The sequence below is a fragment of the Hyperolius riggenbachi genome, chromosome 12 (genome assembly GCF_040937935.1).
Source record: "Hyperolius riggenbachi isolate aHypRig1 chromosome 12, aHypRig1.pri, whole genome shotgun sequence".
NCBI classification, from domain to species: Eukaryota; Metazoa; Chordata; class Amphibia; order Anura; family Hyperoliidae; genus Hyperolius; species Hyperolius riggenbachi.
In genome coordinates, this window is record NC_090657.1 from 138,545,584 (window position 1) to 138,560,621 (window position 15,038).

At 43.1% G+C, this 15,038-nt stretch overlaps 1 protein-coding gene across 10 annotated transcripts in view; it reads right to left on the reverse strand.

Annotated features, from left to right (window-relative positions):
• SNX21 (sorting nexin family member 21) overlaps positions 1 to 15,038 on the reverse strand; it is a 368,146-nt gene that overhangs the window by 4,676 nt on the left and 348,432 nt on the right. The gene's annotated exons all lie outside the window — the stretch shown is intronic.

Sequence of the window (15,038 nt, forward strand, 5' to 3'; positions counted from 1 at the left end):
ATGTGAACCTGCGTACTGAACTAAAGTAGTATACACACACTTGATGGGCCTGCATCTGCCTAATATCTAGTATGTGCAACAGTCTCCAACCACCTTGGATGCCTCGGGCAAAGGTGGCACTGTTCACTACCTTACCCTGCCAGCCCATCTGCATAGCAACAGAACTAGACTAGAGGCTAGCGACACGTCTGTTCAGTGTCGGCCACGAACTGTCGCCAGAGGGATGGAGTCCTGATTCCTCTGGTGACGTACTTCATACGTGTACAAGGCTTTAGGCAAGCTGCTGGGAGAGTGATAGGGTAAGCACCAGTGAAAAACAAAAGAAGACATGAATCTATTTAATGGCACTCACATAGACATTCTTCTGCTCAGTGTTCAATTTCGCATCTGGAGAACGCAGAATGCAATGCCTATTGTCTAGTTTTGTAGCAAAATGCATGGTACCAGCCAGACCAATACAGAGAATGGAGTGGCTAGAATTGCTCAACAAGATGCAAGTACCGTACTTCTGACTTACATACAGAATTCATGCCAACAGTATGTAGCTCAGATTTGAGCACTTCCTGCTGATTTTGATTGGTTAACTGTTTACATGCAAGCCAGATGTATTTGGATCTCATTGATACTGTCCATGAGTGTCAGCAGAAAACAGAATAATCTCTGTGCTTCAATGCTGGAGTGAGTCTAATGCTGGGTACATACGTTACAATTTTCCGTACGATAGATGCAGCCGATTGATAGATTCCCTCATGTCCGATATTACTCCCAATCAATTCTGCGCTCGATTCTCATAGAAGTGAATGGAAAAAGATAAGGAAAATGAGCCAAGATAAGAGAATCAAGTGCAGAATCGAGCGGAAAAAACGATCGGGTGGTAAAATCAAACAGAAAATTGTAACGTGTGTACCCAGCATAATATCTTGTTGCTGTGTTTCAGTATGACTAATGGTCACTGAAGTAGCCTAAAACATGCTGAGCCCGCATGCAACCAGAGTGGAGTGAAAGCCTAGTGGACTTTAAGTTCTCTTTTCCTGAAATAAAAGTTTCTACAAAACCTATTTTGGAAGAGGGTCCTATAAACCATCCATGTCAACCCAAATCTGGTCCGCAGTACCATCAAATTTGGCCTGCAAGTGGTTTCCCACTTTGCATTATGTTTGGCCCATGAGCACCTGAAAGCTAAGCCTATACAGCTAAGCACTGAAACCGAAGAGAGAGGGAGACAATAGGAAGTGCCGAGGATCAGACCCTAAGTGGGCAGAGTTCCACACGGGCCAGCCACATGCTGTGCCAATGACTGCACAGCTTGCCTGAGCTTAGTGTAGCACACTGGTAAGGAAGGGGCACAGTGCGGCCACCTCAAATCGAAACACTGTCACTTTGAGGTAAGGGAGGGAGAGGACCGCTAGACACCAGGGAACTGTATAAGGGAGGGAGGTGGCATTAGACATTGAGGTTGGCCCCAGTATTCAATTTTGGCTGACAGTGTACTTGAGTTTGACACCTCTGCTATAGACAAAACTACAGTGTGTCACACAACACCTGGACAGGATTATTTTGAACATTGACTACTATTGGATTTTGAATTCCTCATCAGTGTCATAATAGATTGCAGGATTCTTAAAAGGATAGTGAAATAGCAGCCCTGCAACTGTAGTCAAATGTTAGTGTACTGATTAAGGGCTCTGCCTTTGACATGGGAGACCAGAGTCCGAATCCTGGCTAGGGTTAGTACCTATTCAGTAAGAAGTCCTTGGGCAAGGCTTCCTAACACTGCAGGGTGGTCTCTTGAGCGCGCCCTTAGTGGCTGCAGCTCTTGAGCACTTTGAGTCCAACAGGAGAAAAGCGCAAATGTTAGGATTGAAGCTTCTTCAGTGCCAACCGTATGTACTATACCTATGTAGTCCAGTTTTTAAAAAAGAAAAAAGCTCTCATGGCAGGTATGTGAACCCTTCTTCAACTATGTAACTGAAATCAGTTACCTTCTTACAATCTTTACTATGATCTGATATGACCCAGGTGTGGCTTGCAAACTTTTGCCAGCTAATAATGCACTACAGTCCAAGTCTGCTCGATAGATTATTAGATTTGATGTTAATGTGAAAGAGCTGCAGAACAACAGGCTTACTCTTAGGGCCCTTTCCATTACGCTGCAGAAGAATTCTGCAGGTCATCTTACTACCCATACAATTCGACGGGGCTGTTCACACTTCTGTATTCTAACTTACTGCATGTAGGCTTTAAATCAAAGTCTATGTCCAGTCTCCATTGCAGTCCACACAAATGAGAATACATGCGTTATACAACACGCACAGCGTGAATCCAGCCTTATATTCAGGAATGCATAAATAAGTACAGAGATGGATTAAGATGAAATGGAGCACTAGACAAGGTAGTAGATTTGGCACCCCCTTGTGGTTCTTTTGTTAAGCAGAAATGGAGAGAGGTCAAAGAAGGTGGCAGGTGGGTCCCTTGACACCTGCTAGGGCCCCAGGCACCTGCCTAGGTTTCCTGGTGGATGATCCTGCTCTGGATAAATAGGCACAATCTTAAGTGTGTGGCCTAGTGCCCATGTGGCCTACCTACAAATCCAGCATGAACCAGTAACATTATCCACTATCATTTTAATGAGGCAAAAAGGAAAAAACACACACCAGAGAAGCAAACCCTCATATGGAATTTAGTTGAATAGCAGTCATCAAAAATAAGTTCTCTATGTACTTTATTCAGTGTTGCCCCGATACCACAAATTATAGTTTTGGAGAAATTGGCAAATATGGTCATCAAGATTCAAATAATTCCAAATTGCATTCAAATGGCATAGAAATTGTAACTGGAACAATCAAAATTATTGAATGACGATTTTCACTGGTCCAGTTTTAGTGGACGGCTGCATACAATTTACATACATTTAATTTCAAGTACTAACTAGTTGCATTTCATTAACCATCCCTGGATGGACCACTCCGATTTGGTCAATCCTGATAAAGTGAAAACGCTCCAGTGTCTTACCATAATATTCCTAAGGAACGCAGGTGCCCATGGAACTACAGTATTAGCAATAAAAAATGAAACAGGGGCGCCCAAAAAGGATAAAAACTATTAAGACAGGTAAAAACAGAGGTAGGGTAGGACTTGCCTCTATAATAAGGAACAGTTTGAGGTGTAGGTCTCTCACAAAAGTTTATTGTAAAATATCTCAGTAACTCTTACATAAAGTCTTATGCTGTGTTCTTTTTATAAAATGAAGTCGGACTCTATTGTCATCATTTCATTCTTCTTGGGTGCCTTTGCTCTTTATCTTTGATTTTAATGATGGAGCGGATTCACACCGTATTGGGCTTATATGTATGAGGAGTAACTGAATAAAGTTTTAGAGCTCAGTTTTTGACCTGCTTTTGTGAACTCACACCAGGGATTGTAAAGACAAGCAAAGTGAACCTATCACCTTTATTTTAAGTACATGTGAATAAACTGCTTTGATATCACTATATTGTAACAATGCAATCCACACCACATAAAGCTGCTCTATCTGCATCTGACCTGAATGCCATTTTAAATTAGTGAAACCCACCTGACCCGGATTTCAGCTAACCTATGAGTACCCAACCTGCTGCATGTCTTTACTACAGGTTTCAATACGCAAGTCACCGAAAGAGATGCAATGGTAAATGTTATTTACACACTAGTCTCCCTCTGCCTCAACTAATCCCTGTCAGTGGCCTTCATCAGCATTGGCGCTTGCTCCCTCTTCTAAAGCTATGTATACATGATAGATTACACCTGGATTTTAGGAAAGACTAACAAGGAAAGACTGTAACAGCACCCAATGTAGTATAGTAAATTCATACATATAGAAAGCATGTATGATACATGCTACACTCATAAAAGTGGGTTACCATAACGGTTACTTTGAATTCTAAACCCACTTCTTCAGGCACAAAGTGTCTGGACTAGAGACATGATAAATAAAATGTAAAAGTAACTGTAAACAGTAATACTGTGGTGTGGTGTGTGTAAACTATTTATTTAAATGAATGGGCAGACATCATCACCTCCTATGTTATCTTCTGTGAAGACTCTTGCATACCAACCAAGTCCATCAAAGTCTTCCCAAACAACAAACTGTGGTTCACCAACAAGGTGCGTTAACTGTGAAGGATCAAGAAACCCTTGTTTAGGTCCAGTATCCAGGAGGACTACAGGAAGGCAAGACACACCCTAAACTGCAAACTTAGAGTTGCCAGAAAGGAGTATTGTGGATAGGTTGAGGCATAACCTCGGCTCAAATGACCCTAGAGCAGTCTGGAAGGAGTTCAAGGTTGTCACTAACTACAAGCCTCCCCCACAGCATACAACACCAAGCACTTAGCTAGTTATGGAGCTCAGCAACTTTTACTGTGGACTTGAAGGCCAGGTGTCCGCTGCTGAGAACTTATCTGCTCCTCCCTCCACCCCCGCCTCAACTGGAAATGATCGTAGGCCCAGTCAATTTCCTCTGATGATTAGAGAGGTCGATGTTCTGCACCACCTGCCAACACTGAACTCAAGAAAAGCCTCTGGCTAAGTCGCCAGTCTGGACAACCTGCACATCTCCAGACTGTCCTCAAGAGCTGAGAATAGCAAGTGAGCCTTCCCACCTAGGCTACCTTTTCTTTAAAGGGAATTTGAAGTGAAAATAAACTTATGATATAATGATTTGTATGTGTAGTACAGCTAAGAAATAAAACATTATTAGCACAGATGAGCCTCATATTGTTTCCAGTACAGGAAGAGTTAAGAAACTCCAGTTATCTATGCAAAAGAGCTTGTGTGAGCTCCGCGACTTTATAAAGTTGTGGACAGCATTAACTTTTGAAGCACTTATCTCCCCCCCACCTCCTCCGAAGATCATCCCTCCTCCTTTCCCACCTTAGGCTGATGCTGCTTATTGTTGTATCCAGCTCTTGGTTCTGATGGACCTCTATCCTGCCACTTGTTATATTGCATTCATTGATTTGTATACGGGCTGTTGCAATACTGCCGTTCCTGTTATGACACACTGCTCTTGATTTTATGATGGACCTCTACCCTGCCAAATGTTATATTGTGTACTGTCTTATTCCTACCACGTCTTGCATGTTTACTGTGTTTTGCCAAAACCAATTCCAGGTACGACCCAGATTCTGGTTCTGATATATAGCATGCACGCTCATTGGGCAGTTCAGATCCCGCTGCCGGCCACGACTGCCGTTTGGCAATTTCATACAGTCGAATGACAGCTCATGTAATTCAATGTGTCATCATTTAACATGTATGGTGTTACCCGGTGGCAAAAGATTGCAACACATCGGAGGTGAATCCATATGGGGGCTGCCTCACCAATGCCCATGCCGAACAGTAGCAAAAGTAGCGTAGCTACAAACCTCGGGGGCCCTGATGCAGAATATGGACCCGGCCCCCAACCTACATTAAATAGCAAGGTATAGGTGCCCCAGTATAGGTAGCCAGGAATAGGTGCCCCCAGTAGAGGCAGCCAGGAATACGGCCCCCCAGTATAGGTAGCCAGGCATACGGCGCCTCAGTATAGGTAGCCAGGCATAGGTGCCTCAGTATAGGTAGCCAGGCATAGGTGCCTCAGTATAGGTAGCCAGGCATAGGTGCCTCAGTATAGGTAGCCAGGCATAGGTACCTCAGTATAGGTAGCCAGGCATAGGTACCTCAGTATAGACAGACACATCTTATACACTTTTGAACATCAGAAGGAGGTGCATCAATTTTTTTCAAAATATATATGTAATTAACCACTTAAGGACTGCAGTCATAAAACCCCTTAAAGAGAATCTGTATTGTTAAAATCGCACAAAAGTAAACATACCAGTGCGTTAGGGGACATCTCCTATTACCCTCTGTCACAATTTCGCCGCTCCTCGCCGCATTAAAAGTGGTTAAAAACAGTTTTAAAAAGTTTGTTTGTAAACAAACAAAATGGCCACCAAAACAGGAAGTAGGTTGATGTACAGTATGTCCACACATAGAAAATACATCCATACATAAGCAGGCTGTATACAGCATTCCTTTTGAATCTCAAGAGATCATTTGTGTGTTTCTTTCCCCCATGCACTGAAGTTTCAGGCTGCTCTTTTCTTCCTGCAAACAGCTTTGCCCTTGTTTGTAATTCCTCAGTATGTGAAAGCCCAGCCAGCTCAGAGGACGATTTATCCAGCTGATTAGAGCAGCTTCTCTCTTCTCTCTTATCTCTTATCTAAATAACACACAGGCAGTGTGCATAGAGGGGCCAGAAAGGGTGAGTTCATAGCAGAACCACAACACTGAAGAACTTGGCAGCCTTCCAGACACAGGCCGACAAGTCTGACAGGGGAAAGATACATTGATTTATTACAGAGACTGTCATAGTAGAAAGTGCTGCAGTTAGCCAGAACACATTAGAATAGCTTTTGGAACATGTAGGATGATAAAAAACAGGATGCAATTTTTGTTACGGAGTCTCTTTAAAGAGAATCTGTATTGTTAAAATCGCACAAAAGTAAACATACCAGTGCGTTAGGTGACATCTCCTATTACCCTCTGTCACAATTTCGCAGCTCCTCGCTGCATTAAAAGTGGTTAAAAACAGTTTTAAAAAGTTTGTTTATAAACAAACAAAATGGCCACCAAAACAGGAAGTAGATTGATGTACAGTATGTCCACACATAGAAAAATACATTCATACACAAGCAGGCTGTATACACCCTTCCTTTTGAATCTCAAGAGATCATTTGTGTGTTTCTTTCCTCCTGCAGCTATCTTCCACTGAAGTGTCAGGCTGTTTCTTCCTGCAGAGTGCAGACAGCTCTGCCTGTATGTAATTCCTCAGTATGTGAAAGCCCAGCCAGCTCAGAGGAGGATTTATCCAGCTTGTAAAAGATAAGAGAGAAGAGAGAAGCTGCCCTAATCTAAATAATACACAGGCAGTGTGCAGAGAGGGGCCTGGAGGGGGGAGATGCATCACAGAACCACAACACTGAAGAACTTGGCAGCCTTCCAGACACAGGCCTGACAAGTCTGACAAGAGAGAGATACGTTGATTTATTACAGAGATGGTGATAGTAGAACGTGCTGCAGTAAGCCAGAACACATTAGAATAGCTTTTGGAACTTGTAGGATGATAAAAAACAGGATGCAATTTTTGTTACGGAGTCTCTTTAAGGACCAGAGCCTTTTTTTCCATTCAGACCACTGCAGCTTTAATGGTTTATTGCTCGGTCATACAACCTACCATCTAAATGAATTTTACCTCCTTTTCTTGTCACTAATACAGCTTTCTTTTGGTGCTATTTGATTGCTGCTGCGAGTTTTACTTTTTATTATATTCATCAAAAAAGACATGAATTTTGTCAATAAAATGATTTTTTTAACTTTCTGTGCTGACATTTTTCAAATAAAGTCAAATTTCTGTATACATGCAGCACGAAAAATGTGGACAAACATATTTTTGATTAAAAAAAAAAAACCATTCAGCCTAGATTTATTGGTTTGGGTAAAAGTTATAGCGTTTACAAACTATGGTGCCAAAAGTAAATTTTCCCATTTTGAAGCATCTCTGACTTTTCTGACCACCTGTCATGTTTCATGAGGAGCTAAAATTCCAGGATGTTATAAATACCCCCCAAATGACCCCATTTTGGAAAGAAGACATCCCAAAGTATTCACGGAGAGGCATGGTGAGTTCATAGAAGATTTTATTTTTTGTCACAAGTTAGCGGAAGTCGATACTGCTCTGGTAGAATGAGCTCTGCCCGCAGAAGTCAGTTGTTTGCCTTGTTGAGCATAAGATAGAGATGTAGCCTGCTTGATCCATCTGGCTATGGTTGATTTTGAGGCCGGTTTACCCCTGAATTTTCCGGAAAATAGTACTAATAAGGCATTGAAATTTCTCCAGGACTCAGTACGATGAAGATACTCCAGAACACATCTTCTGACATCCAGGCAATGTAATCTCTGTTCTTTTTGATTGGAAGGGCTATTACAAAAGGAAGGCAGGAAAATTTCTTGAGATCTGTGAAATTTCGAAACAACCTTTGGTAGGAAAGTGGTATCTAGACGAAGTGTAATTCTGTCATCACTTATAACACAATATGGTTCTAGAATTGATAATGCCTGCAATTCCCCTACTCTTCTGGCTGAAGTTATTGCTAGAAGAAAAGCAGTCTTGATAGTCAAATGTTTATCAGAACTATCCGCCAGTGGTTCAAAGGGTGGCTCACATAAACCCTGTAGAACAGTGTTCAGATCCCAAGATGGCACTCTGTTATGGACCGTAGGTCGAAGTCTCTTGAGTGCCTTGAAGAATCTGATGATATGTTCTTCCTCTGCCAATTTTCTGTCAAGAAAAACTGTTAATGCTGAAACCTGTACTTTCAACGTACTACTACTTAGACCATTCTGGAATCCACCTTAAAGAAATTCTAAAACTGAATTGGACTGACCCGCATCTCTAGAATTCGACTCACACCAATTGCTGTATACCCTCCAGGCTTTATAGTATATTTGGCGCGTCACCTTCTTCCTGCTTTGTAAAAGTGTTTCCGACAATTTATTAGAAAACCCTTTACTTTTCAGTATTCGCCATTCAGGCTCCATGCAGAAAGATGAAGAAGGCTCAGATTGGGATGCACTGCTGGTCCCTGAGTTAACAGGTCCTCTTGTTCTGGAAGGATCAGATGATCCGTAGCTAATCGTTGTAGCAGAGCAAACCACGGTCTTTTTGGCCAATACGGGACAATCAAAATTGCTTTTGCCTGGTCGATATATTTTGTTCAGTACTCTGGAAATCAAATGTAGAGGCGGAAAAATGTACATTCTGTTATGGCTCCAGCTGACTTTAACAACAAAGAAGATTTTTTGTCAGGTAGAAACAGTCTCTTATTTGTGGTACATATCTCAAACCCCAAAAATTCCATCTTTTGGAGAGGTTGTAAAGATGACTTATCCCAATTAATTAACCACCCCAGGGTCTGAAGAAAGTCTAGAGTGGACTGAGTTTGGGATCCCACTATTTCAACAGAAGGTCCCCAGATAAGCAAATCATCCAGGTAATATATTACTTGAATAGACTGAAGTCTAAGCCCTGCTAAAACTTCTGCCATGATTTTTGTGAACAGCCATGGAGCCGATGATAACCCAAAGGGAAGGGCGACAAACTGAAAGTGTCTTACCTCTCCTTGTAACACCACTGCAAATCTCAGGAACTGCTGTGATTCCAGATGAATCGGCAAGTGCAGATATGCATCCTTTAGATCAAATGATGTCAAATAACAGTTCTCTTGTAGTAGGTTTAATACTGAGCGGATGTTGTCCATCCGAAACTTTCTGTATCTTACTGCAGTGTTTAGCCTTTTTAGATTTAAGATGAACCTGTAACTTCCTAGAGGTTTCTTTATTAGGAAGACTGGGGAGTAGAACCCCAGTTTTTCTTGGCATTTTGGGACTCTCCGTATAACCCTTTTTTCTAACAGCAAGCTTACTTCGGACTGGAGTGCCTGAGCCTGAACTAGAGCTCTTGGGGAAGGGGCCACCCTGAATTAAGAACGTGGTGGGGCTATGAACTCTATTTTGTACCCTTGGAGAATAATGTCCAGTAACCACCTGTTTTCGAACCCTAACTGCCACTGTTCGTAAAAGTGAGCTAGTCTGCCCCCCACCGGAATCCTGGCGTCATTGCTTTGTTGGTTGACCTGAGGAGGTATACGGAGTATTGGTTTTGAACGTTGGGACTTGTTGGGAATCCATCTCCTTCTTTGGTTCCCCTTGTTTTCCTGTTCGCTTTTCCCTGAAACACGAAAGGAACGGTTAGGGCGGAAAATTTTCCTTTTATACGGGAAATTTTTCTTCTTATCAGCAGATCTCTCAAGTGTTTCCTCTAACTTGGTTCCAAATAATAAGCCCCCTTCACACGGAATACTACACAATTTTGATTTAGACGAGGTATCTCCCTGCCATGTTTTCACCCAGATTCCTCTTCTGGCTAAATTAACTAGGGCTGTGGTTCTTGCTGTGAGCCTGACTGAATCATCAGCTGCATCTGATAGATAATTTGTTGCATGCAAAATTTTTGGGAAAAAATTCAAAACTTCATCCCTAGATACCCCTGAGGCGATCTGAGACTGGACTTCCAACAACCATACTTTCAAAGATCTTGCTACTGCTGTAGATGCAATAGAAGGTTTGAAATTCAAAGATGCAGCTTCCCATGCCCTTCTCAAAATATTCAACATCTTTTTATCAATTGGGTCTTTTAGACCAGTGTTTCTCAACATTTTATTGGTATGTACCCCTTTTAAAACCCTGTACTCACCGAGTACCCCCTAGCATAGTAAACATTATCCCAAGTACCCCATTGACAAATATATATTTAATCGTAGTACATGATCATTGGTTCTAAACCATTTCTAAGCATTTACAATTGCTTTTAATTAGTTAAAACACTAATTTGGTGTTGTTTAAATAAGATGTATCATTTTCATAAACTCTAAATTTGTTATTCTTGGTTAAGTATATCAAGCCTGAGTACCCCCTGGAACCATCAGAAGTACCCCCTGGGGTACACGTACCACACGTTGAGAACCTAGGTTTTAGACTACCGAAATCTTCAAACTGAAGATCCGATCTTCTGGAAACTTTAGAAAGGGATGGGTCTAGTTTGGGTGAAGTGCCCCAAAACTTCTGGTCTTCTGGACTATAAGGATACCTCTTGTTTAGTGATTTTGGCCAGAAAGCCCTCTTATCCGGATTATCCCACTCCTTTTTGATAATCCCCTTAAGACTGCTATGCGCCGGAATAAAAGCCACCTGGGGGTCTGACAAGGTTTCATACATCTGATCCAGGGAAGATAAAGTCTTATGCTCTGTAGTAATACCCATGGCTTTATGCATGGCTTCCAATAACTCCTTCATAAAGTCAGTGGAAAAAGCAAACTTTTGATTTTTTTACAGTCTTATCGTCAGATTTTTCAGTCTCTGAGGGTATCTCTTCCAGAGATGAAATATCCAATCCCCCTTCTGACATTTCTGAATCTTCAGAATCGTCATCTCTCCGTTTCCTTTTTAAAGTAGGGTCCTCCATAGGGACTGAACCTGAAGGACCTGGGATGTCTGACCCTGACGGGGCTGCAGAGACTGCTGCAGGCACTGAAGACATTTGTGCATTAGATACTGGCACCTCTGGGACCTTGATAGTCTGCACAGCAGAAGAAATTTCAGATCTAATCCATCCCTTTAACTCCTTTAACATAGTAGGGGTCTCTTCTCTAACCACTTTCTTAGTACAATCCTGGCACAATACTTTTGAAGAGGATGACATATAATTTCCACATATAGCACATCTTTTCCCCGATTTATGTGTTGCTTTAGAACCAGCATGTGGCGTAACCTTGTCAGTTTTATCAGGTTTATCAGGCTTGTCAGGCTTATCAGATCTTTCCTGTCTTGATCCAGATTTGGATTCTGATTTAGAATCTGATCTTTCCATTTTAGGCTATAATAAAACAAATAAATAACAGCCATTAGCTCAGCCAAGCCTAATAACCCTCCTAAAAGGATATGCAAACAATTGCCACAATGTTACATACCAGAGAGGGTAGGGAACTTGTCTCTACAGAGCCCTGGGAGGAAGATCCACCGGCAGCCTCCATAGTCAACACACAATGAGACCAGGACACCAGCTTAAATAGCTGTTTTACATAATTGGTTAAGCCCTACCCCTCCTTGCATTACCTTGATGCTTTATTCATACCTCCTGTGGTAAATCATCTAGTGTTCCTGCTCAGCCAACCCCCTGCAGCTGTCTCATGTGTCAGCCGACTCTGACCTCCATGCTGCAATGGCCGCTGGAATGCACGCTGGGCCAGGACCTTCCTGCTTTCGGCTTTCTGGCTTCCAGTCACGTGAGGCGCCTGTCACGGGACCATAGGGCGGGCGGGACTTCCGGATTCAGACGCCGCTTGTCCTCCGAACACAGCACAGAGGGAGAGGCCAGTGCGTGCAGCATGATCCCGCGCTGAGACAACTAGCCAGCGCCGACACAGGGGATCACACCAGCCGCGGCTCCTGTGGACTCACATGGGTGGCCAGCCTTACCCCCTACATCTAGCATCCTGCTGGACAGGAAAACAACTGAGGGGGTAAGGACATGACGAAGTATATATGTGTGCGTGTGCCCTGCCTATCTAATTATGCAAATTGTTTAATCTAGTTCCTGTCCAGTGTATGTGGATGGAGACATGTCTCAGGGTTGCTGTCCTGAGACGTTCCGGGAAAATAAAATCTTCTATGAACTCACCATACTCCTAACGGAATACCTTGGGGTGTCTTCTTTCTAAAATGGGGTCATTTGTGGGGTTCCTATACTGCCCTGTCATTTTAGGGGCCCTAAACCGTGAGGAGTAGTCTTGAAACCAAATGTCGCAAAATGACCTGTGAAATCCTAAAGGTACTCATTGGACTTTGGGCCCCTTAGCGCACTTAGGGTGCAGAAAAGTGCCACACATGTGGTACCGCTGTACTCAGGAGAAGTAGTATAATGTGTTTTGTGGTGTATTTTTACACATACCCATGCTGGGTGAGAGGAATATCTCTGTAAATGACAATTTTCAGATTTTTATTTTTTTTTAACACACAATTGTCCATTTACAGAGAGATTTCTCCCACCCAGCATGGGTATGTGTAAAAATACACCACAAAACATATTATACTACTTCTTCTGAGTACGGCGATACCACATGTGTCACACTTTTTTGCAACCTAGGTGCGCTAAGGGGCCTAACGTCCTATTCACAGGTCATTTTGCGACATTTGGGTTCAAGACTACTACTCACGGTTTAGGGCCCCTAAAATGCCAGGGCAGTATAGGAACCCCACAAGTGACCCCATTTTAGAAAGGAGACACCCCAAGGTATTCTGTTAGGAGTATGGTGAGTTCATAGAAGATTTTATTTTTTGTCACAAGTTAGCGGAAATTGACACTTTGTGAAAAAAAAAAAAAAAAAACAATACAAATCAATTTCCGCTAACTTGTGACAAAAAATAAAATCTTCTATGAACTTGTCATACACCTAACAGAATACCTTGGGGTGTCTTCTTTCTAAAATGGGGTCACTTGTGGGGTTCCTATACTGCCCTGGCATTTTAGGGGCCCTAAACCGTGAGTAGTAGTCTTGAACCCAAATGTCTCAAAATGACCTGTGAAATCCTAAAGGTACTCATTGGAGTTTGGGCCCTTTAGCGCAGTTAGGCTGCAAAAAAGTGCCACACATGTGGTACTGCCGTGCTCAGAAGAAGTAGTATAATGTGTTTTGTGGTGTATTTTTACATATACCCATGCTGGATGGGAGAAATATCTCTGTAAATGACAAATTTTAGATTTTTTTTTACACACAATTGTCCATTTACAGAGAGATTTCTTCCACCCAGCATGGGTATGTGTAAAAATACACCCCAAAACACATTATACTACTTCTCCTGAGTACGGCAATACCACGTGTGACACTTTTTTGCAGCCTAGGTGCGTTAAGGGGCCCAACGTCCTATTCACAGGTCATTTTGAGGCATTTGTTTTCTAGACTACTCCTCACGGTTTAGGGCCCCTAAAATGCCAGGGCAGTATAGGAACCCCACAAGTGACCTCATTTTAGAAAGAAGACACCCCAAGGTATTCCGTTAGGTGTATGGTGAGTTCATAGAAGAAGATCTTATTTTTTTGTCACAAGTTAGTGAAAAATGAAAAACTTTGTGAAAAAACAATAAAAATCAATTTCCGCTAACTTTTGACAAAAAATAAAATCTTCTATGAACTCTTCATACACATAACAGAATACCTTGGGGTGTCTTTTTTCTAAAAAGGGGTCACTTGTGGAGTTCCTATACTGCCCTGGCATTTTACAGGCCCAAAACCGTGAGTAGTCTGGAAACCAAATGTCTCAAAATGACTGTTCAGGGGTATAAGCATCTGCAAATTTTGATGGCAGGTGGTCTATGAGGGAGCGAATATTGTGGAACCGGTCATAAGCAGGGTGGCCTCTTACATGACAGGTTGTATTGGGCCTGATCTGATGGATAGGAGTTCTAGGGGGGTGACAGGAGGTGATTGATGGGTGTCTCAGGGGGTGGTTAGAGGGGAAAATAGATGCAATCAATGCACTGGGGAGGTGATCGGAAGGGGGTCTGAGGGGGATCTGAGGGTTTGGCTGAGTGATCAGGAGCCCACACGGGGCAAATTAGGGCCTGATCTGATGGGTAGGTGTGCTAGGGGGTGACAGGTGGTGACAGGAGGTGATTGATGGGTGTCTCAAGGTGTGATTAGTGGGGGGAATAGATGCAAGCAATGCACTGGTGAGGTGATCAGGGCTGGGGTCTGAGGGCGTTCTGAGGGTGTGGGCAGGTGATTGGGTGCCCTAGGGGCAGATAGGGGTCTAATCTGATGGGTAGCAGTGACAGGTGGTGACAGGGGGTAATTGATGGGTGATTGATAGGTGATTGATCAGTGGGTTATTACAGGGAAGAACAGATGTAAATAATGCACTGGCGAATTGATAAGGGGGGGGGGGGGGGGGGTCTGAGGGCAATCTGAGCGTGTGATTGGGTGCCCGCAAGGGGCAGATTAGGGTCTAATCTGATGGGTAACAGTGACAGGTGGTGATAGGGGGTGATTGATGGGTAATTAGTGGGTGTTTAGATGAGAGAACAGATGTAAACAGTGCACTTGGGAGGTGATCTGACGTCGGGTCTGCAGGCGATCTGATGGTGTGGGTGGGTGATCAGATTGCCCGCAAGGGGCAGGTTAGGGGCTGATTGATGGGTGGCAGTGACAGGGGGTGATTGATGGGTGATTGACAGGTGATCAGGGGGGATAGATGCATACAGTACACGGGGGGGGGGGGGATGGGGAGAATCTGAGGGGTGGGGGGTGATCAGGAGTCCCCAGGGGGCAGTTTAGGGGCAAAAAAAAAAATAGCGTTGACAGGGAGTGACAGGGAGTGATTGATGGGTAATTAGGGGGGTGA